Genomic DNA, 26086 nt, shown 5'->3' on the forward strand with positions numbered 1-26086 from the left:
CATCTCCCCATTTCCCTCCACTGGATCACACCCATAAATCCCCCTTCCCCCCGCCAACCATTGCTCTGTCCTAGACACTAACTTCATTAGCCACTTCCTGAAAACCCACAGTCCACTCCAGCCAGAGAAGCAGGCAGGCAAACTGCAGACTTTCACCCTTCCCACTCCTCTTCCAAGTAAAATGCCCATTTCATCCCCAACTCTGGAGCAGAAAACATGTTTCTGCCTCTCCTTGCACCGTGCTGTCATTCACAGGGGATTAAGCAGATCATGATAAAGCACCATGCTTTTCTCCCTGTGTGGGCGTCTGCAGACTCTGCTGCCCTTTAGCACATCCACAGCCCTAAATGCAAATTTCTAGTACCTTGGAAAATATTTTACCTTGTGGACATACCTATCAATATCTCAGAAGAGTTCTCCTAGGAGAAAAGCCTCAGCCACCCCACTTCCCTAATGGTCAGAGTTGAAAACAAATCTAAGGAAAAAATGATTCCCCTAAAAAAGACAAGACCAGATACCATCACCTTGAATCACAATTTCCTAACCCCAAGTGCCCAAATGAAGTTGGAAAAGCATGACCAATACCGACAGGATATAATATGTCTCCACTAGAGCAGTGCAACCTTTTTGATGCTGGCTCTGAATATTCCATCATAGGTAAATAATGGGAAAAAGACCTGAAATTATCCTTTACAAATATGATAATGGTCCTTCTAGGGGAAATTAGTAAATCCCAGAACAAGACATATGAAAACACAGTGAAAGTTAATGAATAAAAAGATTCAAAGCTGAAAATGGAAATGGAATAATAAAGAAATCCCAAACTGGGGGACATCTGGAAATGAAAAAGTCAGAAAATAAAACAAGAACCTCAGCAGGCAGCCTCACCAACAGAATGAAATATTTTTAAGGGAGAATCTAAGGTTTTCAAGAATACATAGTAGAAACAAACTCATAAGTCAAAGATTGATAGGAATAGAGGAAGAAAAATAAACCCAGGTAGAAGGCAAAAAACAAAATTTCAAAAAATATTAGAAGAAAATTTCCCTAAATAATGAGATGCCCATCAAGTTAAAGGAAGCATATAGAGCACCAAAGAGCATGGAGCAGTACACAAAGTCCTCGGGGCACAAATATCCAAATTATTAAATGAAGAGTACAGAGAAGGAATATTAAATACAGCAAGTGAAAATTATCAAGAAATTATAAAGGCAAGCATATTAGAATAGTATACTGTTTCTCCTTTTTTTTTCCATTTTACGAGACAGGGTTTCTCTGTATTATTTTGGATGCTGTCATCCAGCCCGGCCTCGAACTCACAGAGATCCGTCTGCCTCTGCCTCTCGAGTGCTGGGATAGTATATTGTTTCTTAAGGGAGGCTCTGAAAGCAGAAGAGCATGAACAGAAGTGCTAGAAACTCAGAGACCAGAGCTGCCAGGAAAGATTAACATAACCAGCAAAAGTTGCAACTACCATAGATGGAGAAAGCAAGCTATTCCAGGATAAACCAATTTAAACACTATCTATCTATAAATCCAGCCATACAGAAGATGATAGAGGGAAAATTTAAATTGTATATGTTTACTCACATCCTATAAAAAAAAGGAATAAATAATCCCAGGCAAGCAAATCCAAAGAAGAGGAAACACACACACACCAACAAAGCATGCACTACACATTGGCATCACTCAATATCTAGAGTCTCAATAACCTATTAAAATTCACATACCTACAAAATGAATGAAAATCAAAATCCATCCTTCTTCTGCATCCAAAAGACACATATTAACTTCAAGAACTGACATTAACTTAGTGAAATAATAGGGTAAAAGATATTCCAAGAAAACTGGTATGAAGGCATGCTGAAGTACCCATTCCAATATTTAACACAGGATTCTTAAAACCAAAATTAATCAGTATGGATAGAGAACTAAACAATATATGGTCCCATACACACAGATAGAGGGCAATTTTAATAGTCCACTATCCCCAAAAGACAGGCCATCCAGGTAGAAACTAAACAAGAAAGACTAGAGATAACTGACCTCACAAAGCAAACGGACCTAACAGATGTGTTGGAACATTTAAGTCAAAGACAAAGAATATGCCTCTGTTACAATGAAAGACCCCCAGAGTGGGGAGACCCTCACTCAAGTCTTGGGATAAGCCGATACCCCAACAATCCAAGAGAGACTGTTCTTACCACAAGCGCATGAGATTTATTTGGGGAACCATTGCACTAGGGCCAAGCTCATGACCCTCACAGGGGCAGAGGAGCTTGACCCCTAGTAGCTGCAGTAGGGGGTTTTTTAAAGAGAAAAACCGAACTGGGGAGTTAGGCAAACATCATAAAGGATGAGAAGTTAAATGATACCTTATATCTTAACAGGAAGGCTATCTCAAACAAGCATTCTTTGGGCATTGTAAAGTTAAACATTGAGCAGGAATGTGGTGAGCTAGATCCTGGATCAGGGAGGGTTATATTTTAAGTTTATCTTGAGGTCTCCAGTTTCTAAGGAGACAGCAGAAGGGCAAGTCACTCTGTGATGGGCTAGTCACTAGGGGTCTAAAAATGTTGAGTTGGGATCTCTCAACAACACCTCATAAAGTGTTCCCCAAATAGACAGCAACTTGGACAAGAATCAAGTTTCAGCAGATGTAAAAACTTGTAATAATAAAATGCAGACCATCTGACAACCATGGATTAAAGGAGAAACAACAGAATGACTGGTAACTGAGCAAATCACTATTGCTTCAGGACAAACATTAAGGAAGAAAATAAAGTAATTAGATAATTGAATGAAAATTAATAAGCAGCACATGTAAACTTATGGAACACAGTGTTGGAGGTTTACACAGACAAGTTCTTGGCCCTGAGTGTCTACAATAAAAACAACAACAAAACAAACAAAAAAGGAATCAAGCAAAGGACAAAAAATCAAATGGACTGATCTCATACTAATCATTTAACAGTACACCTGACAATTTCAGAACAAAATAATGGAATCACACACAAAAGAGCAGACAGGCAAAAACACAAAGAATTACAGAAGTAAAACCTTGGATGTTTAAGAAAATCAATAAAATGTACAAACTCTTATCTAATTAATTAAAAGGCAGAAAGAGAGAATATAAAAAATAACAAAATCAGAAATTACAGGTGGCATATAGCAACAGACCCCAAAGAAATCCAGGACATAATTTAAAAACATCTACTCCACAAAACTGGAAAATCTAAAGGAAATTGATAATTTCCTTGATACATACCACTTACAATTTTTTTTAATTTTAGAAGCACTCTTATTTACATATCAATTCCCCCATTTCCTCGATCTCCCATCCTCCCATGCTACACACAGATCCCCCCCAACTGACAACCACCCACTCCCCAGGGACAGCGAAACACTCCACAGATCATTAAAGTCCATCACATTTGCAGGAGGGCCCAGGCCCTCCTTCCCACTTATGAGATGTAATAGTATCCCTCATAGGGAATGGGCTACCAAAGTCCATTTGTGCTCCAGGGATAAACACTAGCTCCACTGTTAGAGGTCCCATAGACTGCCCTTCCCTCCTACCTGGCACCCACATTCAATGGGCTTGGTTTGGTTCAATGCAGGTTGCCCGGCTTTACTACAAAGGTCTCCATGCTCTTGCTAGGTCAGGTCAACTGTTTCTGTGGTTTCTCCAGCATAGTCTTGGCTTCTTTGCTCAACCCTCCTTCTTCTCTTCAACTGCATTCCAGGAGTATGGCTAAGTGTTTAGATGTGGGTGCCTGTTTCTGCTTCATTCAGCTACTGGATTAGGGCTCTAGGAAGAGAAACCAAGGTAGTAATCAATCCCATTATAGGGGAAGCACATCAAAGACAGCATCTCCCTCATTGCCTAGATTCTCAGATAGGGTCATCTCTGTGGATCTGTTAATAATTTTCCTGTGTCAGACCTCTCTCCAAACCTATACTGTCTCCCTCTATCAAGGTATCTACTTCGTTTCTGTCCTCTATTCCTCCCCTGTCTCAGTCCTCCTGTTTTCCTCCCTCTTCCCCTTCTCCTTCTCTCTCCTTCCCACCTCTCTCCTCTCTTCCCCCTCTCTGTGCTCCAAATTTGCTCAGTGGTTCTTGTCTCCCTCCCCTTCTTTGGAGGATCAGTCATTCTTCTCTTGAGTCCTCCATGTTTCCTAGTTTCTATGATGGTGCACATTGTATTCTGGTACTCCTTTGCTCTATGTCTAATATCCACATACGAGTGAGTACATATCCTGCTTGTCTTTTTGTGTTGGGTTACTTCATTCAGGAGGTTTTCTTCCAATTCCACCCATTTGCCTGTGAATTTCAAGATTTCATTGCTTTTTTCCTCTGAGTGCAAATGTACCACATTTTCTCCATCCATTCCTCAATTGAGGGGCATCTAGTTTGCTTCTAGGTTTGGGGTATTACAAACAACACTCCTATGAACATAGGTGAACATATATCCTTCTTGCATGAATGTGCATTCTTTGGTGTATGCCTAAGAAAGGAATTGATGGATCTTGATTTAGACTAATTCCCATTTTCCTAAGAAACTGACATAGTTATTTCCAACATGGTTGTACAACTTTGTACTCCCATCAACAATGGAGGGATGTTCCTCTTTCTTCACATCCTCTCCAGAATAGACTGTCATTGATGTTTTTGATTTCAGCCATTCTGTCTGGCCCAAGATTCTATCAGCTTGTGTTTTCTTATACACAGATTAAGACTATTAATAATGAGCAAAATTAATGACCATTGAGTGTTAATTCTTGTTTGATTTTGGTTTGTTTTTGGTGTTGTAGATTTTTGTGTGTAGATTTACCCCACTATTTCTTGTGGAGTTTGGTATAGTGGGATTATCTATTGCCTATGTGTTTTTTATGTTTTTATGTATGTTTTTTTCAGTATTCATGTCTGTCCTCAGAAGAATCATGGATGATATTGTTATTCTAATTAGTCACATTCAATAGAAGAAACTAAGATGAGAGTAGTTATCTTCATTGGTTGGAGTTTTCCTTCCAGTACTTTCTGTAGGGCTGGATTTGTGGATATGTATTGTGCACATCTGGTTTTGTCATGGGATATCTAATTTTCTCTATATGTAGTGATAGAAATCTTTGCTGGGTACAGTAGTCTGGGCTGGCATCTATGTTCCCTTAATGTTTGTATAACATCTATCCAGGACCTTCTGGTTTTAAAAGTTTCCATTGAGAAGTTGAGTGTAATTTGAATAGGACTGCATTTTTTGTTATGTGGCCTTTTTCTTTTACTGCTCTTAATATATTTTATTTATTCTGTAAGTTTGGCACAGCCACAACTGAATTTGGTGTTTCCTGAGAACATTTGGATTCAATCAAATCTAAAGACACAGATACACTGCTCTTTGACATATACCAAAGTGTCTTCATCCTACTACTGGGACACTTGCTGAAATGTGTTCATTGCTGCTCTGTTCATAATAGTCTATAATAGAAAGACACCTAAATGACCTTCAACAGAACAATGGATGAAGTAAATGTGATGCATTCATACAGGGGAATAATACTCCTCTCTTTAAGCAATGAGATAATGAAATTTTCAGGGAAATAGGTGGAAAATCATTTTTGTGAGATAATCTATACCCACAATGATGAATATGGTATCTATTCACTTACATCTGACTAGGAGATTTTAAATGATTGATAACCAATTTATAATCCATATACCCAGATAGCTTGGAAGGTACTAGGGAAGACCCATATATCTCTTTAGGAGGGGAGAATTGAACATATTTATGGTGTAACTGAGCCAGTAGAAGGGGAGGGACAAGTGTAAGATGATCAGGAAGAAATTAGGGAATGAATGAGGAGAGAGACAGCTAGAATTGAAGGGCATTTGATGGATGGTATGGAAAACTAGTTCAGTGGAAACTTCTAATATATGTATATGATCCTAATGAAGTCTCCAAATAATGAGGGAGAAGGAACCCCATTGGCCATCTCATGTCTTCAAACAAAGATTCCTGTACCTTGATTTTGTTTCATCCTATTGATTTTGTGCCCAAAATGTTCCCATAGTGTTGTAGCTAGGCTCCCTTTTCTACAAAGTATCACCATGGGAAAAGAAAAGTTGTGTAGGAAAGGCCTTACTTGTTTTACACTTCTAGATCATGGTTCAGGATTGGAAGAAGTCAAAACAGGAATTCAAGCAAAGATGAAACATAGTGGCAGGAGCTGATACAGAAGACATAGAGGAGAGATGCTTACTGTGCTGATTCTTGCCTCTTGATCTGCTGCCTTTTTATAGAACCCAGGGTGTAGAATACAATGAGAATGTAGACACAACATACACAAACTTAAGGGAAACTTTGAAAGCAGTGCTAAAAGGAAAGTTCATAGTACTAAGTGCCCACATGAAGAACCTGGAGAACAATCACACTAGAGAATTAGCAACACAACTAAAAGCTCAAGAGCTAAAAGAAGGAAACTCACCTCAGAGGAGTATACACCAGGAAATAATAAAATTGAAGGTTGAAGTAAATAAATTTGAAACAAAGAAAACAATACAAAAAATCAATGAAACAAAGTGTTGGCTATTCAAAAAGCCAACAATTTGACAACCCTTTATACAAACAAATCAAAAGGTAGAAAGAGAACATGCTAATTAACAAAATCAGAAATGAATAGGGGGGCATAACAACAGCCACTGAGGAAATCCAGAGAATCATGAGGTCATACTTTGAAAACGTGTACTCCACAAAATTCGAAAAGCTAAAGGAAATGAACACTTTTCTGGATACATGTCACTTACCAAAATTAAATTAAGAACATGTAAACAATTAAAATAGACCTATACCTTCTAATGTAATAGAAGCAGTCATCAAATGTCTCTCCACCAAAAATTGTCAAGGGGGAGGTGGTTTCAGTGCAGAATACTACTAGAAAATCAAAAAAGAGATAACACCAGTACTCCTCAAATTATTCCACACTATAGAAACAGAGCTGACATTGCTAAACACTTTTTATGATGCTTCAATTACCCTGGTACCCAAGTCATACAAGGACACAACTAAGAAAGAGAACTAGATAACAATATACTTCATGAACATTAATGCAAAAATACTAAACAAAATGCTGTTGTATCAAATCCAAGAACACATTGGAATAATCATCCACCATGATCATTTAGGCTTTAATACAGGGAATCAGGGGTGGTTATAAAAGTTCTTCAATGTAAACCACCATATAAACAAACTGAAAAAGTGAAACCACATGATCTTTTTGGCAGATGCTGAAAAGCCTTTGACAAAATCCAATACCCCTTCATGATAAAGGTCTTGGAGAGACCAGGAATAACAGGAACATAACTAAACATAATAAAAGCTATACATAACAAACTAATAGTCAGCGTTAAACTAAATGGAGAGAAACTCTACGTGATTCCTCTAAAATTAGGATCAGACAAGGCTGTCCACTGTCTACATATCTCTTCAATATTGTACGTTCACTATTTGCAGATGATATGATAGTTTACGTAAATGATACAAAAAATGTACCAGGGAACGCCTACAGCTGATAAACACCTTCAGCAAAGTGGCAGGATACAAATTTAACTAAAAAAATCAGTAGCCCTAATGTATATAGATGGCAAATGGGCTGAGAAATACATCTGAGAAACATTGCCATTTACAATAGCCACAAACAACATAAAAAAATCTTGAGGTAATACAAACTAAAAAAGTGAAAGAACTGTATAGTAAGAACTTTGAGTCTTTAAAGAAAGAAATTAGTAAGGTACCAGCAAATGGAAAGATCTGCCATGATCTTGTATAGGTAGGATATATATAGTAAAAATGGCAACTTGTCTAAAGCAATCAAAAGATTCAATGCAATCTCCATCAAAATTCCAACACAATTAATTCTTCATAGGCCTTGAAAGTACAATAATCAACTTTATATGGTAAAAATGATACAATAAAGGAACTTCCAGAGGCATTACCATCCCTAGTTTTAAACTCTACTATGGAATCATAGTCCTGAAAATAGCTTGGTATTGGCACAAAACTATACAAGTAGACCCAGAGAATTGGATTGAAACCCCAAATAGTAATTCACACACCTATGAACAACTTATTTTTGACAAAGAAGCTAAAGTTATACAATGAAAAAAGAAAGCATCTTCAACAAATTGTGCTGGCATATCTGGATGCAGACACTTAGAAGACTGCAGATAGAACCATATCTGTCACCATGCACAAAACTTAAGTCCAAATGGTTCAAAGACCTCAACATAAATCCAGCCACAGTGAACTTCTTAGAAGAGAAAATGGGAGGTACCCTTGAACAAATTGCTACAGGAGACTGCTTCTTGAACGTAACACCAGTAGCACATTTATTGAGATAGAGAATTAATAAACAGAACCTCCTGAAACTGAGAAGTTTCTTTAAGGCAAAGGATGAAGTTAGCAAGACAAAAAAGCAACTCCCAGAATTGGAAAAGACCTTCACTAGCCCCATATTTGACAGAGGGCTGGTTTCCAAAATATACAGTGAACTCTAGAACCTAGCCACCAAAACACCAAACAATCCAATTAAAAGGTGGTGTGCAGAACTAAACAGAGAATTCTCAGTAGAAGAATCTACACCGGCTGACAATTAGGAAAGTGCTCAGCATCCTTAGCCATCAATGTATTGCAACTTAAAACAAATGATATTCCATCTTATACAATCCAGAATGTCTAAAATCAAAAACACCAATGACAGTCTATGCTGGAGAGGATGTAGGAACAGAGGAACACACCCCCTATTGCTGGTGGGAGCACAAACTTGTACATTCACTTTGTAAAACAGTATGGCAGTTTCTCAGGAAAATGGGACTCAGTCTACCTCAATATCCAGCAATTCCTCTCTTGGGCATACACACAAACAATTCACATTCATACAACACGGACATATATTCAACTATATCCCTAGTAGCATTGACTGTATTAACCAGAATCTGGAAGCAACCTAGATGCCCCTTAATTGAAGAATGGATAGAGAAAATGAGGTACATTTACACAATGGAGTTTTACTCAGCAGAAATAAACAATGAAATCTTGAAATTTGCAGGCAAATGAATGGAACTGGAAGAAACATCCTAAGTGATGGAACCCAATCACAGAAAAGCCAGCAGGGTATGTTCTCATTCATATGTGTGTATTAAACATAGAACAAAGGACTACCAGTCTACCATCCATAGAAACCTGGAAACAAGGAGGACCGCAAGAGAAGAACACATGGTCCCCCAAATTGGGAGCACGGGGGGAGAAGGGAAGGAAAGGAGGCGGGAAACAGAGATGGGAGAAGGGGTGGGGGAAGAGGACAAGAGAGAACAGGAGGGCTGAGACAAGGCATGAATATAGGAAGGAAAGAAAGGAGATGCCTTGATAGAGAGAGGCAGTATATGTTTGGCGATAGGTCTGGCACTTGTGGAAATATTAGGGGAATCACAGGGATGACTCTTGTTAATTGGGGAACTAGGGCCGGCATGATAGATGGGGCACAAGCCATGGAGAGCATATTAATCATAGTTTATTATAGTGAGACCAAAAGGGGGAAGACAGACATGAGAGAGAGAGAGAGAGAGTATGGTAAGAGAGAAGAGGAGAAAGAGCATAAGTGGGCAGGGATCTGTCTTTACTGGTGTCCCTTACACCTGTGTGCAGAGTGGGCTGGTCAGAGTGCTTCCTGAGTGCATTCTGCCAGGTAACAGTGCAGACCAGTGTAATGCCTGAATCTGTCAATGACCCCAACTAAATATCTAGGCAGTGATGGAGAGGCTGCCTTTGATGGACATCATCTATAATGAGACTGGTATTTACCTTTGTTGCCATTCCTAGAGCCTTCATCCCCTAGCTGATCAGAGCAGAAACATCCACCCAGAGCTAAACACTGAGCCAAACTCCTGGAATGCACTTAAAGAAAGGGAGGAGGGATGAGCAAAAGAGACAAGACTGTGCTGGGGAAACCCACAGAAACTTTTGAACTGACTCATTGAGAGCATGGAGATTCTAGTAGTAAAGCTGGGGAACCTACATTGGACTGAACTAAGCCCTCTGAATGTGGGTGCCAGCTAGGAGGCCAGGCAGTCCATGTGACCTCTATCAGTGGAGCCAATGTTTATTCCTAGACTACAAATGGACTATGGGAACCCCATTCCCTATGGAGGGATACTGCTGTAGTCCAGATAAAAGCAAGAAGAACTAGGACTTTCCTCAAATGATGCAACAGACTTTTATGGTGCCTCGTGGATGGCCTTGCTATCCTTAAGGAGTGGGTACAATGTGGGTTTGGGGGTCTTTGGGAAGCATGGGAGGATGGGTAGAAGGGGATGGGAGGATTGATAAGTAAATAATGTTGTTTCTAAAATAAAAATGAAAAAAGAAAACCAGAGAGGGGAATAAAATAAAATTACTCAGAGATGCTGACTTCTGTGGCAGATGGGAACAAATGCAGAGACCCATATACAGACATCACACACACACACACACACACACACACACACACACACACACAAACACACACAGATAGACAGAGAAATACCAATAAACAGCTGTAATTGATATCTATCAGATCTCTCCTCTCAGCTCAGGGAAACCCCACAGAAGAGGAGGCAGAAGGAATGGGATGGGCTAAGAAGACAGAGAACATCAGGAGGTCCAGTTCCTCTACTAAGCAAAGATCACATGAACTCACAGAGACTAATGCAGCAATCACAGGGCACACAAGGTCTGGTCCATATACTCTGCATACATATGTTAACTTTTAGTTCACTATTTTGTGTGATTCCTGAATGGAAACACACAAGTCTATGATTCTTGGGTCTTCATTTGTAGCACCTTGGTATTTCTTTTACCTTGACTTGTCCATCTTTGACAGGATGATTTTTGTTTTATCTTATTATATTTATATTTGTGTGTATTTTGTCATCACCTCTTAAAAACCTGTTCTTTTCTAATGAGAGCCAGCAATGGGTGGATCTAGATGGGAAAGGAGGTGGGTGGAGCTGGATGAGTAAAGTGAAAGGAAACTATTTAAATTGTATAGCATGAGAAAAATGTGCTCTTAATAAAGAGAAAAAGAAAAAATACTAACAAAAAGAATTCAAGATTACCTCAAAATATTATTTATTTGTATTCAGTAAAAGATTTAAATCCCAAGTTTTGTCCTACATGGATAGGAAAAATGCCCATCTTCATAGACTTTGCTGAAGAATGTTGTTAGAAGACTAAGAAGAGTAAAATACTACTTTCTTTTCTGGATGAGTTGCAAACAAAATATGTGGGAAAATATCACAGAAGAGTCCAGGCTGAGAGAGCATCCCTCTTGGTGTTATGGACACATGATGTCTGTTTGTATTCCAGGGATAAACACTGATCCACTGGCCTGGGCCCCATAGGTTGTCCAGGACTTCTCACTGACTCTCACATTCGGGGGGGGGGGTCTTGATCAGTCACATGCTGGCCACTCAGCTGCCGGTCTGGGGTCCAAGAGCTCTCCCCTGTTCAGAATAGCTGTCTCTGCTGGTTTTGCCAGCCCATTCTTTGCCAATTTGCTCACCGCTCCTCTCTCTCTGCCACGGGGTTCCTTGGGTTCAGTTCAGTGTTTAACTGTGGGTGTTTGCCTCTGCTTCCATCAGTCACTGGATGAAGGCTCCAGGATGGTTATGGACATCAAGTTCAGAAATGGGCACTCGAGGTGATCTTAGGGGAGTGCCTGAAACCTTCCCTGAGTGAAATGACAGACTCTAGATATCCCCTATGTGGAAGGAAATGGCGATAGTGTGGGAGGCTGGGGGGGGGGGGATGGCGGAGGGTGTGGGAGGAGGGGAGGGAGAGGGAACTGGGTTTGACATGTAAAAGAAGTTAATTAAAATAAAGTAGCTGATAAAGGGAGACCAAGGGACCAGCTGTTCTGGAGGGTCCAGGAACCAGAGGAGCCAGGGAGGCCAGGGGAGCAGCTGTTCAGGCTGCTCAGGTACAACAGGCCCTGACTCTGGGCCTGTGTTCCAGTGCCTGGGGATCGCCTGGGAAATGCACAGTGCTTCCAATCCCGGCAGGAGCCAAACACCCCAGACACCAGGACTTCTCTCCCACCTATGAGACCAGGAAACCAGAGGAGCCAGGGAGACCAGGGGAGCAGCTGTTCCAGCCACGGGATCAGGTACAACAGGATCCAGCAAAGGGTCCAGGGGACCAGGTGGGAGGTAAAGTGCCCCAGATTCCTGTTCTTCTTCTCGACCCAAGGGACCAGAAAGAGGACAAGGAGTAGAAGAACTACCAGATTATTGGCCTTGCTAGCATCCACCAAAAGAGAACTCTGGTCCCCTAACCACCAGAACAGTAAGGGGCTCTTTCTGCACCCACTAGAAGAAGAGATGGGAAAGAGACAATACAAAAACACAGTCACCAACAGAAAAACAAATATGACACCACCAGATTCTAGAGACTCCACACCAACAAGATTCCAACATTCCAATCCAAACGAAGCAGAAGAGAATTACCTTAAAACCACTTTCATGAAAATGATAGAGGCCCTAAAAGAGGATATAGGAAAATCCCTCAAAGAAATGGAGGAAAAAACAAACCAAAAAATGCAGGAAATGGAAGAAAGAACAAACCAAAAAACTCATAAAAGGCAACAAATGAACAAAAAGATAAATCGAAAATTGCAAGAAGCAATGGAAACACTGTAAGAGCTGAAAAGTGAAATAGAGACAATAAAAAACACAATCTGAAGAAAGGCAAGAAATAGAAAAGCTGGACAAATGGTCAGGTACTACTGATACAAGCATTACCAACAGAATAGAAGAGATGGAAGAGAGAATCTCAAGTGTTGAAGTTACACTAGGAAAAATAGATTCATCAACCAAAGAAAACCTTAAGTCCAGCAAATCCTTAACACAAAACATCTAGGAAATATGGAACACCATGAAAGGAACAAACCGAAGAATAATAGGTATAGAAGAAGGAGAAGAAAACCACCTCAAAGGGACAGAAAACATATTCAACAAAATCATAGAAGAAACTTTCCCAACCTTAAGAAAGACATGCCAATGAAGGTACAAGAAGCTTACAGAACACCAAATAGAGTGGATCACAAAAAAAATCCCCTTGCCATATAATCAAGACCCCAAATATACAAATAAAGAAAGAATATTAAGAGCCTCTAAGGAAAAAGGCCAAGTAACATATAAAGGCAAACCTATCAGAATTACACCTGACTTCTCCATGGAAACTCTGAAAGCCAGAAGATCCTCGATAGATATTCTACCAACACTAAGAGATGTTTCATATTAGTGGAAGAAATATGGTTAAAAATATTATCAAAGTCTGCCTCTTATACACAGATTAACTTTTCTGTGGAATAGAGAACTGTAAAAAATATATATCTTGCAAATGTGAAATAAATGTCTGGGTTTTAATATTGTTTTCCTGAAATTATTGTAACCATGTCTATTACTTTTTACTTTGTAACTGCAAGTTGATGCCAGTCGACATAAGTACTGAAAGATTGAGATATGGGTTGAACTCTATGTCTAGAATAAGTTTATGCAGGGGGTAGGAAGTTATATTAAAGAAGCAATAAGGGGAACAATGTGGGCTTGCATACTTGTCCCCAAGGTAATCCTTAAATTGTGATGTATTACTTAACATCAATAATATAAGCCAATAATAAAACTGTTGATATAGTCTTTGCAAGAAAATAACTCTGCTCACTTATTAATAAAGATGGCTTGAGCCAGTGCCACTTGAGTACAATCCACTTAATGGTCAACGTTTTCCATGTACCAACACTCCATCCCTACCTCAGAACATGAACCAAACCCAAGACATGACCTCGATATTTTATTGCAAGTTTATCATCACTAAGTAGTTTTTGAAGGAGTCTATTTGGTCTCTTAAGTATAGAAATATATTATCCTATTATCTACAAATGGAGTTACTTGAACCTTTTTCTATTTTATCTCTTTCTTTCATTCTCTTGTCTTAATTCCTTAGCTTATTTTCAGTTTAAGCACTGTAATATGTAGCGATATATTGTTTATGGTTTATTAACGTTGACTGAGCATTTAGAAAAGCAAAGTCAGCAACAAGCATTAAAAGCCAAGCAAACACCTTTAATCCCAGGATTTAGGGTTAAGAAATAGACAGATCTCTGTGAATACAAAATCATCCCAGATCTACACATCAGTGAATCAACCTAAGAGAGAATTATAGCTCATACCTTTAAACACAATATTAGAGAACTATATAAGACAGAAGGAAGGTCAGTAGAGGCATTAATTCTCCAGCCACACTGAAGATAGGAGCATTCATTCTCCAGCCATACTGAGGAAAAACAGCAGTTTGATACTTGGTGAAGACCTTTCCTTGTGGATCAGCTCTTTCAGCCTGAGGTAGAGGTAAGAGCTAGTGGCTGGCTCTTTTGCTTTTCTGATATTCATCTTGAAGTTTCAACCCCAATATCAGTCTCCGGGTCTTTTATTTGTTCACATTATGGTGTTGGTTTGTTTCAGCTTTATTTATTTATCTATTTTTATTTGTTTGATTTTTGTTTTTGTTTGCTGCATGTGTGTGACCTTAGGTAATTTTTTAAGTTCTAACTATACCACTGTTACATGATTTCCTGTCAGGTTTTGCTGCTGCCTTGCCCCAAATAAACACATATTCTATATTAACGATGAAACTGTTGACTGATGGCTTGGAGTGCTTATTGGCTAGCTATGTTTTAATTATTAAACCATAACTACTAATCTATTTATTTCCACGTGGTCTTGGCTTGCTAGAGAATGCCTGACATGCAACTACTTTGCCTGAGACATCTCAACAGTTTTGATTGGCTCTCCAGCCTTCCTTTCCCAGACTTCTCTTATCTTAGTCCAGCCGATTATCATACCTCATTGGCCATTGGCCCAAACATATTTTATTTATCAACCAATAAGAGAAACATATAGAGAAGAGATCCTCATCATATGAAATTCCTGCAGATTTTGTATCTCATGTTAATTAAATGCGAATTACTTTCCATTTTATATATGAGGTCAGTTTTAATTATTGATTCATCTGATTGTGAATTTCTACATAGGTTTAATTTTCTTGCTATAGTCAACAGAGCAGTAGTAAATACAAGTACACAAATGTGGAAAATCTTTATTATAGTATATGAGATTTTCTGGGTTTATGCCCAGGAATGGAATAGATGAATGCCACAGTTTTTCTGTTTATATTTTTGTGATGAACCTTCACAGCATTTTTTATGATGGTTGTAGTAATTTGGATCTTCACAAACAGTTCATTGGAATTCCTCTTTCCCCATATTCTCCACAACATTTGTTGTCAAATTTCTCGATAATATCATCCTGATATATCTAATGTAGTATCATTAAACAACTTTAATTTTCATGTTCATGAAGAGGAGGGTGCTGAACATTTAAAGTTACTGCCATTTGTATGTCTTCTTCGAAAATCTATTGAATTCACAGCTGCATCAGAGAACAGCATTGAACTCATTGATACCAGAAATTATTTTCTGAATAGAACACCATCATCATAAGGTCAGCAATTTAATAATTAGGCATAATGAAGCTGAGAAGTCTCATGAAGGTAAAGTACATTGTCATTCAGACAAAGAAGCAGCCTACAGAATGGGAAAAGATATTTACCAACTTCACTTTCAGTAAAGGACTAATATACAAAATATATAAAGACCTTAGTAAAGTAGATTCAAAATGAACTGAATTTTTAAAAGGTGAGTCTGCCCGTAGACCTTCTGTTCTCTCTCTCTTCCTCCAGCTGAATCAGTCCCTCAGGTTCATCCATGGTACTGTAACAAAATAGCAGCTACACCCTCCCTTTCCCCATCTCTGAACCTCCTGCAGACCCCATAGGACATTCCCCCTAGATCTCTTTTCCCCACTAGTCTCTTTTTTCCAGATCCATGCTCAGGCATACATCCCCTTGCTCAACCAATAGCCATACCTGCTAAAAGAACAGGAAACTTGCCTGCATACCTCTGCCATTTCTCTTCCACTAGTACAGTATTTTTTAACCTAATGGTGCAAGGCTTTAATACAGATCATCTTGTTCTGGTGACATCCAACCATAAAATTATTTTATTGCTATTTCATAGCTGTAATTTTGCTGCTATAATGAATCACAATTTAAATATCTGATATACAGGTAATATATTATTTGCCCATAAGGTTCAGAATCAATGACCTAAATCTATAATTACCCAAGATCCAGAAAGCTGCAGGCCAGCATAATAATAGGAAGAACAATGTGTCTCCTCTAGAGACAGGTTATTCTGCTATATTCCCACAGAGATGCAGCAAAAGAAAAAGACCTTTACGTCAACTGTAAGATGATGATAGAGGTCCTTGGAGAGGAAAAGTATCAGTTCCTTAAAGAAAACCAGTAAAACAAATACAGACATATGCACACACAAACAAATGAAGGAAATGAATACATTTCTTAAAGAAAGCCAGGGAAAACACAGACAAGTGAAAGATAACCAATAAAGAAAACACAAGCTGATGGAATTCTACATGTAAAGAGTTTATGAAATCAAATAGTAACTACAGAAACAAGTAACTACACTCACAATAAAAATGATGCAAGACAAAATCTGAAGAACTGAAGGTACAATACAGGAAATGAGTAGACCTGGAACACTATGAAAAGAACAAACCTAAGAATAATAGAAATGGATGAAGGAGAAGAACTCAAACTCCAGGCCCCAAACTTGTTTTCAGCAAAATAAACAAGAAAATTTTCCTAACCTAAAAAGGGAAATGCTTATTAATATACTAGAAGTATATGTAACACTAAATAGATTGGACCTAAAAAGGAAGTCCCCTTGCTGCATAATAAAACATTAAACATAGGCAATGAACAATGAATATTAAAATCTGAAAGGGAAAAGACCAAGAAACAAATAAAGACAGACCTATGTGTATTATACCTGGCAAGAAAATTTAAACAGCATATCAAAAGAAAGTTTATGAACTCATGGAAACTGACTAACACTCTACTGAATCAAAAATAGATCAAGACAGGAATAAAGAAAGAATCAAACATATGTGACAAATTGATAGCAGTAATAAGAGGAAATTTCGTAGCACTTAGTACTTACATAAAAATAATTGAGAGATCACACACTACAAATGTAACTGCACACTTGAAATCTCTAGAACTAAAGTAAGTAAGTACACATAAACAGAGTAAATTATAAGAAATAAACTGAGGACTGAAGTCAATCAAACAGAAACAGAGAGAACAATACAAAGAATTTATGAAACAGAGTTGGTTTATTGAGAAAGCCAACAACATAAACAAGATCTCATTTAAACTAAAACATGGTGAAAGAATAACCAAATTATCTAAATCAGAAATTTAAATGGGACATAATAACAGATGCAAGGGAAATCCAGAGAATCATATGGACATATTCTTTTTGGTTTTATGAGACAGGGTTTCTCTGTATTGTTTTGGAAGCTGTCAGTCCAGCCCAGCCTCGAACTCACAGAGATCCGCCTGCCTCTGCCTCCCGAGTGCTGGGATTAAAGGCGTGTGCCACCACCACCTGGACATATGGACATATTTTAAAAAACTGTACTCCACTAAACTGTAAAAGTCTAAAAGAAGTGGCTAATATTCTAGATAGGTATCACTTACCAAAACTAAATCAAGGACAGATAACCAATATAAATTGACCTGTAACCCCTAATGAAATAGCCCAGGGCCAGATGGTAATATTGAAGAAATTTACCAAACCTTCATAGAAATGTTAGCATAAATATACCTCAAATTATTCAACAAAATAGAAACAGCAAATTTTACCTGCTTTATTTTATTATGCCAGTTACCCTGATATTGAAACTTCTTAAAGACATGGCAAAGGAAGAGAATTACAGAACAATTTATTTCATAAACAAATATACAAAAATTCTTAATGAAATATTTGCAAACCAAATCCAAAAATACATCAAAGAGATCATCCACTAGGATCGAGTATGATTCATGTCAGAGAGGCAAGGATGGCTCAACATAGAAAATTTAATAAATATAATCCACCCTGTGAACAAACTGAATGAAACAAAACCTGCATGATCATATCATTTGATGCAGAAAAGGTCTTTGACAAAGACCAACACCCTTTCATGAAAAAAGTTTAGGAGCTATTAGGGACAAAATGGGTATACAACATAATAAAGGTAATTCACAGTAAACCTATAATCAAAATCCTCAGTCACTCTTGCTAGACTATAGACTGGTTCTTTTATCAGTCTTGGTTCAATTCTTCCATCATTTCTGTAGTAACTGCTGCCTCCTGAGAAACCTGGAATTACTTAACCATTTTTCCCTTCCTATAATCCATTACCCATATATATATATATATATATATATATATTAAAAATATAATCACACTATTACTTCATTGGTCTATTGTAAAATCCATGGTCTCTCAGCTTCAATGTTAGCATCTCTTGATTTCTTGAGCAATGTTTTGATGTTTTTGTTCAAGAACTTTGTAGCAATTCTTACAATGAGTTTGTGTTTTTATATCTTCTTCTAGGAGATGCCTAGATACTTGCAAGCAATGCTGGAACACAAGGTCTGTTGAATCTTTGACGACAAATGTCTCATGGTCTATTCTATTCTTCATTCTGGATATCAGACATTTGTGGTCCTCCATCACAGTAAAATCTCTAAACACTTCCTTCATGCTGTGGATTAATCAATGCAAAGTTTGGACATGATGGCTTGGACTCTGCTTCATGGTAACTTGGATTCATGCACATTCTTTGGACCAACAGCCACTCCCATATGCATCAGGCAATGATGACAGGGAGTCTCTCAAGTCTACAATTGGTATGCTGACTTCTATTGTGCATATATGTCCTTGGTCATGTGTTGCAAGTCTGCATGTCAAAGATTTCGTGACTGTTACTGATGTAAAAAGTGAACTTAGTTGTGCAGTTATTCTTTTTAATTAAAAATTTTTATTTTAAATTTAAATTCAAATTAGAAACAAGGTTTCTTCACATGTCAATACCACTTCTCTCTTCCATTCCCTCCCCTCCTCCCACCCCCTCCCACCACCTACCCAATACTCCCTCTTTTCCCCAGGGAGGGTGAGTTCTTCCATGGGGTGTCCATAGTCTGTCATTTCATCCAGGACAGGGCCTAGAACCTCCCCAAGAGTCCAGGGTGAGAGTGCATCTCTCATTGTGGGATGGACACCCAATGTCCATTTGTATGCCAGGAATAAATACTGGTCAACTACCAAAGGTCCCATATATTGCCTAGGACTCCTCACTGACACCCCCATTCAGGTGGTCTTGATCAGCCCCATGCTGGATTCCCAGGCATCAGCCTGGGATTCAAAAGGTAACCCTTGTCAGGTCAGCTGATTCTGGGGTTTAAAAAAGCCCAGACTTAATCACTTTGGTCATCAGTCCTCCCTCTCTTTTACTGGCTTTCTTGAGTTCAGCTCATTGCTTAGCCATGGGAGTCTGGCTCTGCCTCCATCAGCCACTGAATGAAGTTTCTGACTCTCCTGCCATGGGAATGTAGGCTTGCACTCCCCAGATCTATGTCTAGAATCCATATATAAGAGAATACATGCCATGTTTCTCTTTTTGTAACAGGGTTCCTCACCCAGGATGGTTTCTTCTAGTTTCATCCATTTGTCTGCAAATCTCAGGATTCCATTATTTTTTTCTGCTGAATAGTACTCCATTGTGTAGATGTACCACATTTTCTCTATCCACTCTTCGGTTGAGGGGCATTTAGGTTGCTTCCAAGTTCTGGCTATTACAAATAATGCTGCTATGAACATAGTAGAACAGACATCCTTGTATGAATGAGCATCTTTTGGATATATGCTTAAGAGTGGAGTTGCTGGGTCTTGTGGTAGGTTTATTCCCATTTTTCTGAGGAATCTCCACACCAATTTCCAAAGTGGCTGAACAAGTTGTCATTCCCACCAGCATTGGAGGAGTGTTCCACTTTTACCACATCCTCTCCAGCATAAATTGTCATTGGTGTTTTTGATTTTAGCCATTTTGACAGGAGTGAGACCATATCTAAGAGTTGTCTTGATTTGCATTTCCTGGATGGCTTAGGATGTTGAGCACTTTCTCAAGTGGCTCTCAGCCATTTTATACTCCTCTATTGAAAATTCTCTATTTAGTTCTGCAGCCCTCTTTTTAATTGGATCCTTTGGTGATGTGGAGACTTGCTTCTTGAGTTCTTTGTAAATTTTGGAGATCAACCCTCTGTCAGATGTGGGGTTAGTGGACATTTTTCCCATTGTGTGGGTTGCCTTTTTCTCTTGCTGACTGTGTCCTTTGCCTTAAAGAAGTTTCTCAGTTTCAGAAGGTCCCATCTATTAATTTTGGATCTCACTGTCTTTGCTCCTGGTGTTATGTTCAGGAAGCTGTCTCCTGTAACAATTCATTCAAGGGTACCACCCACTTTCTCATCTAAGAGGTTCAATTTGGCTGGATTTATGTTGAGGTCTTTGATCCATTTGGACTTAAATTTTGTGCATGGAGATAGACACGGATCGATCCGCAATCTTTTACATGCCAGCCTCCAGTTATGCCAGCACCATTTGTTGAAGATGCTTTCTTTATTCCACTGTATATTTTTAGCTTCTTTGTCAAAGATCAGATGTTCATACGTGTGTGGGTTAATACCCGGATTTTCAATTCGATTCCATTGGTCTACCTGTCTATTTTTGTGCCAATACCAAGCTGTTTTCAGGACTATAGCTCTATAATACAGCTTGAAGTCAGGGATGCTGATGCCTCCGGATGTTGCCTTGTTGAACAGGGTTGTTTTGGCTATCCTGGGTCCATACAAAATTGATTATTGCTCTTTCAATGTCTGTGAAGAATTGTAATGGGATTTTAATGGGGATTGAAATGAATTTGTAGATTGTTTTTGGCAGGATTGCAATTTTTACTACATTGGTCCTACCTATCCAAGAGTATGGGAGATCTTTCCATTTTCTGAGGGCTTCTTTAATTTCTTTCTTTAAAGATTCAAAGTTCTTGCAATACAGGTCTTTCACTTTTTTGGTTAGCGTTTCCCCAAGGTATTTTTTTTGTGGCAATTGTAGAGGGTGATGTTTCTCTGATTTCTTTCTCAGCCCTTTTATCATCTGTATATAGTGAGGCTACTGATTCTAGAGTTAATCTTGTAGCCTGCAACTTTGATGAAGGTGTTAATCAGCTGTAAGAGTTCCCTGGTAGAGTTCTTTGGGTCATTTATGTAAACTATCAGATCATCTGCAAATAGTGAAAGTTTAACCTCTTCCTTCCCAATTTATAACCCCTTGATCCCCTTTTGTTGTCATATGGCTCTGGCTAGAACTTCAAGCACCATGTTGAAAATGTATGGAGAGAGTGGACAGCCTTGTCTTGTTCCTGATTTTAGAGGAATTGCGTTGAGTTTCTGTCCATTTAGTTTGATGTTGGCTATTGGTTTACTGTATATAGCATTTAATATTTTTAAGTATGCTCCTGTTATCCCAAATCTCTCCAAGACATGAAGGGCTATTGGATTTTGTCAAAGGCTTTTTCGGCATCTAGTGAGATGATCATGTGATTTTTGATATTCAGCTTGTTCATATGGTGGATTACATTGATGGATTTTCATATGTTGAACCATCTCTGCATCCCTGGGATGAAACTTACATGATCGTGGTTAATGATTGTTTTGATGTATTCTTGGATCCGATTTCCCATTTTATTCAGCATTTTTGCATCAATGTTCATGAGGGACATTGGTCTGAAGTTTTCTTTCTTAGTTGTATCTTTGTGTGGCTTGGGGATAAAGGTTATTGAAGCCTTGTAGAAAGAGTTTCACAAAGACCCTTCCTTGAGAAGAATTGGTAAAAGCTGTTCTTTGAAAGTCTGATAGAATTCTGCACTGAAGCCATATGGACCTGGGCTTTCTTTTTTTGGGGGGGGGAGACTTTTGATGACTGCTTCTATTTCCATAGGGGTTATAGGTCTATTTAAATTGCGTATCTGTACTTAATTTAGTTTGGCAAGTGATACCTATCCAGGAAGTCGTCCATTTCCTTAAATTTTTGAATTTTGTGGAGTACAGGTAAAAAGTATGACCTGCTGATTCTCTGAATTTCCTCAGAGTCCGTTTTTATGTCCCCCTTTTCATTTCTGATTTTGTTAGTTTGCATGTTCACACTCTGCTGCTTGGTAAGTTTGGACAAAGATTTGCCTATCTTGTTGATTTTCTCAATTAACCAACTCTTCGTTGCATTGATTCTTTGTATTGTTCTCCTAGTTTCTACTTTATTGATTTCAGCCCTCAATTTGATTATTTCCTGGCATCTAATCCTCCTGGGGGAGATCGCTTCTTTGTGTTCTAGAGCTTTCAGCTGTGCTGTTAATTCTCTAGTGTAACTATTCTCCAGTTTCTTCATGTGGGTACTTAGTGCTATGAACTTCCCACATAGCACTGCTTTCAAAGTGTACCATAGGTTTGGGTATGTTGTGTCTTCATTCTCATTGAATTCTAGGAAGTCTTTAATTTCTTTTTTTATTTCTTCTTTGTCCCAGGAATGGTGCAGTTGTGCATTATTCAATTTCCATGAGTTTGTAGGTTTTCTGCAATTCGTGGTGTTGTTGAATTCTAATTTTAAAGCATGGTGGTCTGATAAGATGCATGGAGTTATTCCAATTTTTTGAAGCTGCTGAGGTTTGTTATGTTGCCAAGTATGTGGTCGATTTTTGAGAAGGTTCCATGTGGTGGTGAGAAGAAGTTATATTCTTTTTATGTGGATGAAATGTTCTATAAATGTCTCTTAATCCCAGTTGGGTCATTAATTCTATTAGACCCTTTGCTTCTTTGTTGAGTTTCTGTCTGGTATTCCTGTCTAGTGGTGAGAGTGGTGCGTTGAAATCTCCCACTATAATTGTGTAGGGATTAATATGTGATTTAAGTTTTAGTAATGTTTCTTTTACGAATGTGGATGCCTTTGTATTTGTGGCATAGATGTTCAGGATAGACACTTCATTTTGGTGTATTTTACTTGTGATGAGTATGTAATGATCTCCTTCATCTCTTTTGATTGATTTTATTTTAAAGTCTAATTTGTTAGATATTAGGATTGTTACCCCTGCTTGTTTCTTGGATCCATTTGATTCGAAAATTTTTCCCAACCTTTCACTCTCAGGTAATGACTGTCTTTGAGGGCAAGGTGTGTTTCTTGTATGCAGCAGAAAGATGGGTTTTGTCTTCAAATCCATTCTGCTAGCCTGTGTTGTTTTATGGGTTATTTAATGCCATTAATGTTGGGGCATATAAATGACCATTGATTCCTCATTCTTTTTTGATTTGGAATGGTTATTGGTGGTGGAGTTATGTGTAGAACTTCACTCCTTTATTCTTTTGGCTGTTGGTGGAGAGGGATTCTCTAATGACTATGTTTATCTGGTTGTAGTTAACTTCCTTGGGTTGGATTTTTCCTTCCAAAGCTTTCTGTGGGTAAGGGTTAACTAGGGCTGGGTTAGTGGATACTTATTGCTTGAATCTAGTTATGTCATGGAACATCTTGTTTTCTCCACCTATAGTGTTGAGAGTTTTGCCGGGTGTAGTAGTCTGGGCTGGCATCCATGGTCTCTTAGTGTTGGCAGAAAATCTATTCAAGATCTTCTGGCTTTCAGAATTTCCATTGAGAAGTCAGGTGTAATTCTGATAGGTTTGCCTTTATATGTTACTTGGCCTTTTTCCTTAGTTGCTCTTAATATTCTTTCTTTATTCTGCATATTTCGGGTCTTGATTATTATGTGGCTAGGGGACTTTTTGGGGGGTCCACTCTATTTGGTGTTCTGTAAGCTTCTTGTACCTTCATTGGCATGTCTTTCTTCAGGTTGGGAATGTTTTCTTCTATGATTTTGTTGACTATGTTTTCTGCCCCTTTGAGGTGGTTTTCTTCTCTTTCTTCTATACCTATTATTCTTAGGTTTGTTCTCTTCATGGTGTCCCATATTTCCTGGATGTTTTGTGTTAAGGATCTGTTGGACTTAAGATTTTCTTTGGTTGATAAATCCATTTCTCCTAGTGTATCTTCAACACCTGAAATTCTCTCTTCCATCTCTTGTATTCTGTTGGTAATGCTTATATCGGTATTACCTGACTGTTTGCCCAGCTTTTCTATTTCTAGTCTTTCTTTAGATTGTGTTTTTTATTGTCTCTATTTTAGTTTTCTACCCTTGCACTGTTTGCATTGTTTCTTGCAATTTTTGTTTACCTTTTCATCCTTTTGTTGCATTTTATGAAATTTTTGCTTTGTTCTTTCTTCCATTTCTTGCATTTTTTGGTTTGTTTTTTCTTCCATTTCTTGCATTTTTTTTGTTTTCTTTTTCTTCCAGTTCTTGTATTTTTAGTTTGTTTTTTTATTCCATTTCCTGCCATTTTTGGTTAGTTTTTTCTTCCATTTCTTTCATTTTTGCTGTGTTTTTTCTTCCATTTCTTGCATTTTTTGCTTTGGTTCTTACATTTTTTGAATTTCTTGGTTTGTTTTTCCTTACATTTCTTGTATTTTTAACCTTGTTTCTTCTTCCATTTCTTGCATTTTTTGCTTTGTTTCTTCTTCCAGTTCCTGCATTTTTTGTTTGTTTTTTCTTCCATTTCTTGCATTTTTTGGTTTGTTTTTTCCTCCATTTCTTTGAGGGATTTGCCTATATCCTCTTTTAGGGCCTCTGTCATTTTTATGAAGGTGTTTTTAAGGTCAGTCTCTTCTGCTTCATTTGTATTGGAATGTTGGAGTTTTGCTGGTGTGGAGTCTCTAGAATCTGGTGGTGTCATATTTGTTTTTCTGTTGGTGACTGTGTTTTTGTATTGTCTCTTTCCCGCCTCTTCTTCTGGTGCAGAAAGATCACCTTACTGATTTGGTCGTTAGGGTACCAGAGTTCCCTTCTGGTGGGTGCTAGTGAGTCCAATAATCAGGTAGTTCTTCTATTCCTTGTCCTCGTTTTGGTCCCATAAATTCAGAAGAAGACCATGAATCTGGGTTGCTTAGCCTCTCACCAGGATTGGAAGCTCTGTGCAGTTCCCAGGCAATCCCCAGGCACTGGGACACAGGCCCAGATATAGGGCCTGTTTTACCTGGTCCTGCCGGAACAGCTGGTCCCTTGGTCTCCCTGGTTCCACTGGTTTCCTGGTCTTGTTGGTGGGAGAGAAGACCTGTAGTCTGGGGTGTTTGGCTCCCCCCAGTATTGGAAGCTCTGTGCAGTTCCCAGGCGATCCCCAGGCACTGGGACATAGGCCTGTCTTACCTGGTCCCACCGGAACAGCTGGTCCCCTGGTCTCCCTGGGTCTGCTGGTTTCCTGGTCTCCACAATTACTCTTAAAAGTGATGTTACTTATGCACTGTGAGCGTTCCCTTACCAATTTAGAATATGTATTGGTCTCTTAGTTCTGGCTTTTTTATAGGAAGTTGGGACTTCAAAGGATTAGCCTCCCTAATATATCTAAGAGATATAATCTCTCAGAGGCTATGTGTTCTTTTAGATATTACAGTCTTTCTTCTCCTTTACAACAAAACACTTGAACCTTGAGTGTACAGCTTGTATTATAGACAGATCAGATGTGACTTGGCACCATGTAATCACTTGTTTTTTATCAGTCTTGGTTTTCTGTAACGATATCTTTTTGCAAAATAAGTTACTTTTCTGAGAGTTTTACATACATGTGTGTATTTAAATACACATAGATGTATATATGCATATACATATGTATGAATGTATATATAAATGTATGTATATGTGTTGAATATATGTATAAACACACAAATAATATATATGTATGCATATATATTTAACAACAATTAAGACAAAAGAGGTCAATGACTTTCAATTTGAGAGAGGGTATATTTTGGGTACTTGGAAGGGGTCAGTAGTCAAGGGGAATAAAGAGACAATGATGAAATTATATTTTAATTTCAAAAAAGAGATTCAGCTACAGTTTATAAAAGCAATTATCCTCTGTAACACAAGTTGGATTATTTCCAAA

This window comes from Mesocricetus auratus, unplaced genomic scaffold (assembly GCF_017639785.1).
Source record: "Mesocricetus auratus isolate SY011 unplaced genomic scaffold, BCM_Maur_2.0 Super-Scaffold_100037, whole genome shotgun sequence".
NCBI classification, from domain to species: domain Eukaryota; kingdom Metazoa; phylum Chordata; class Mammalia; order Rodentia; family Cricetidae; genus Mesocricetus; species Mesocricetus auratus.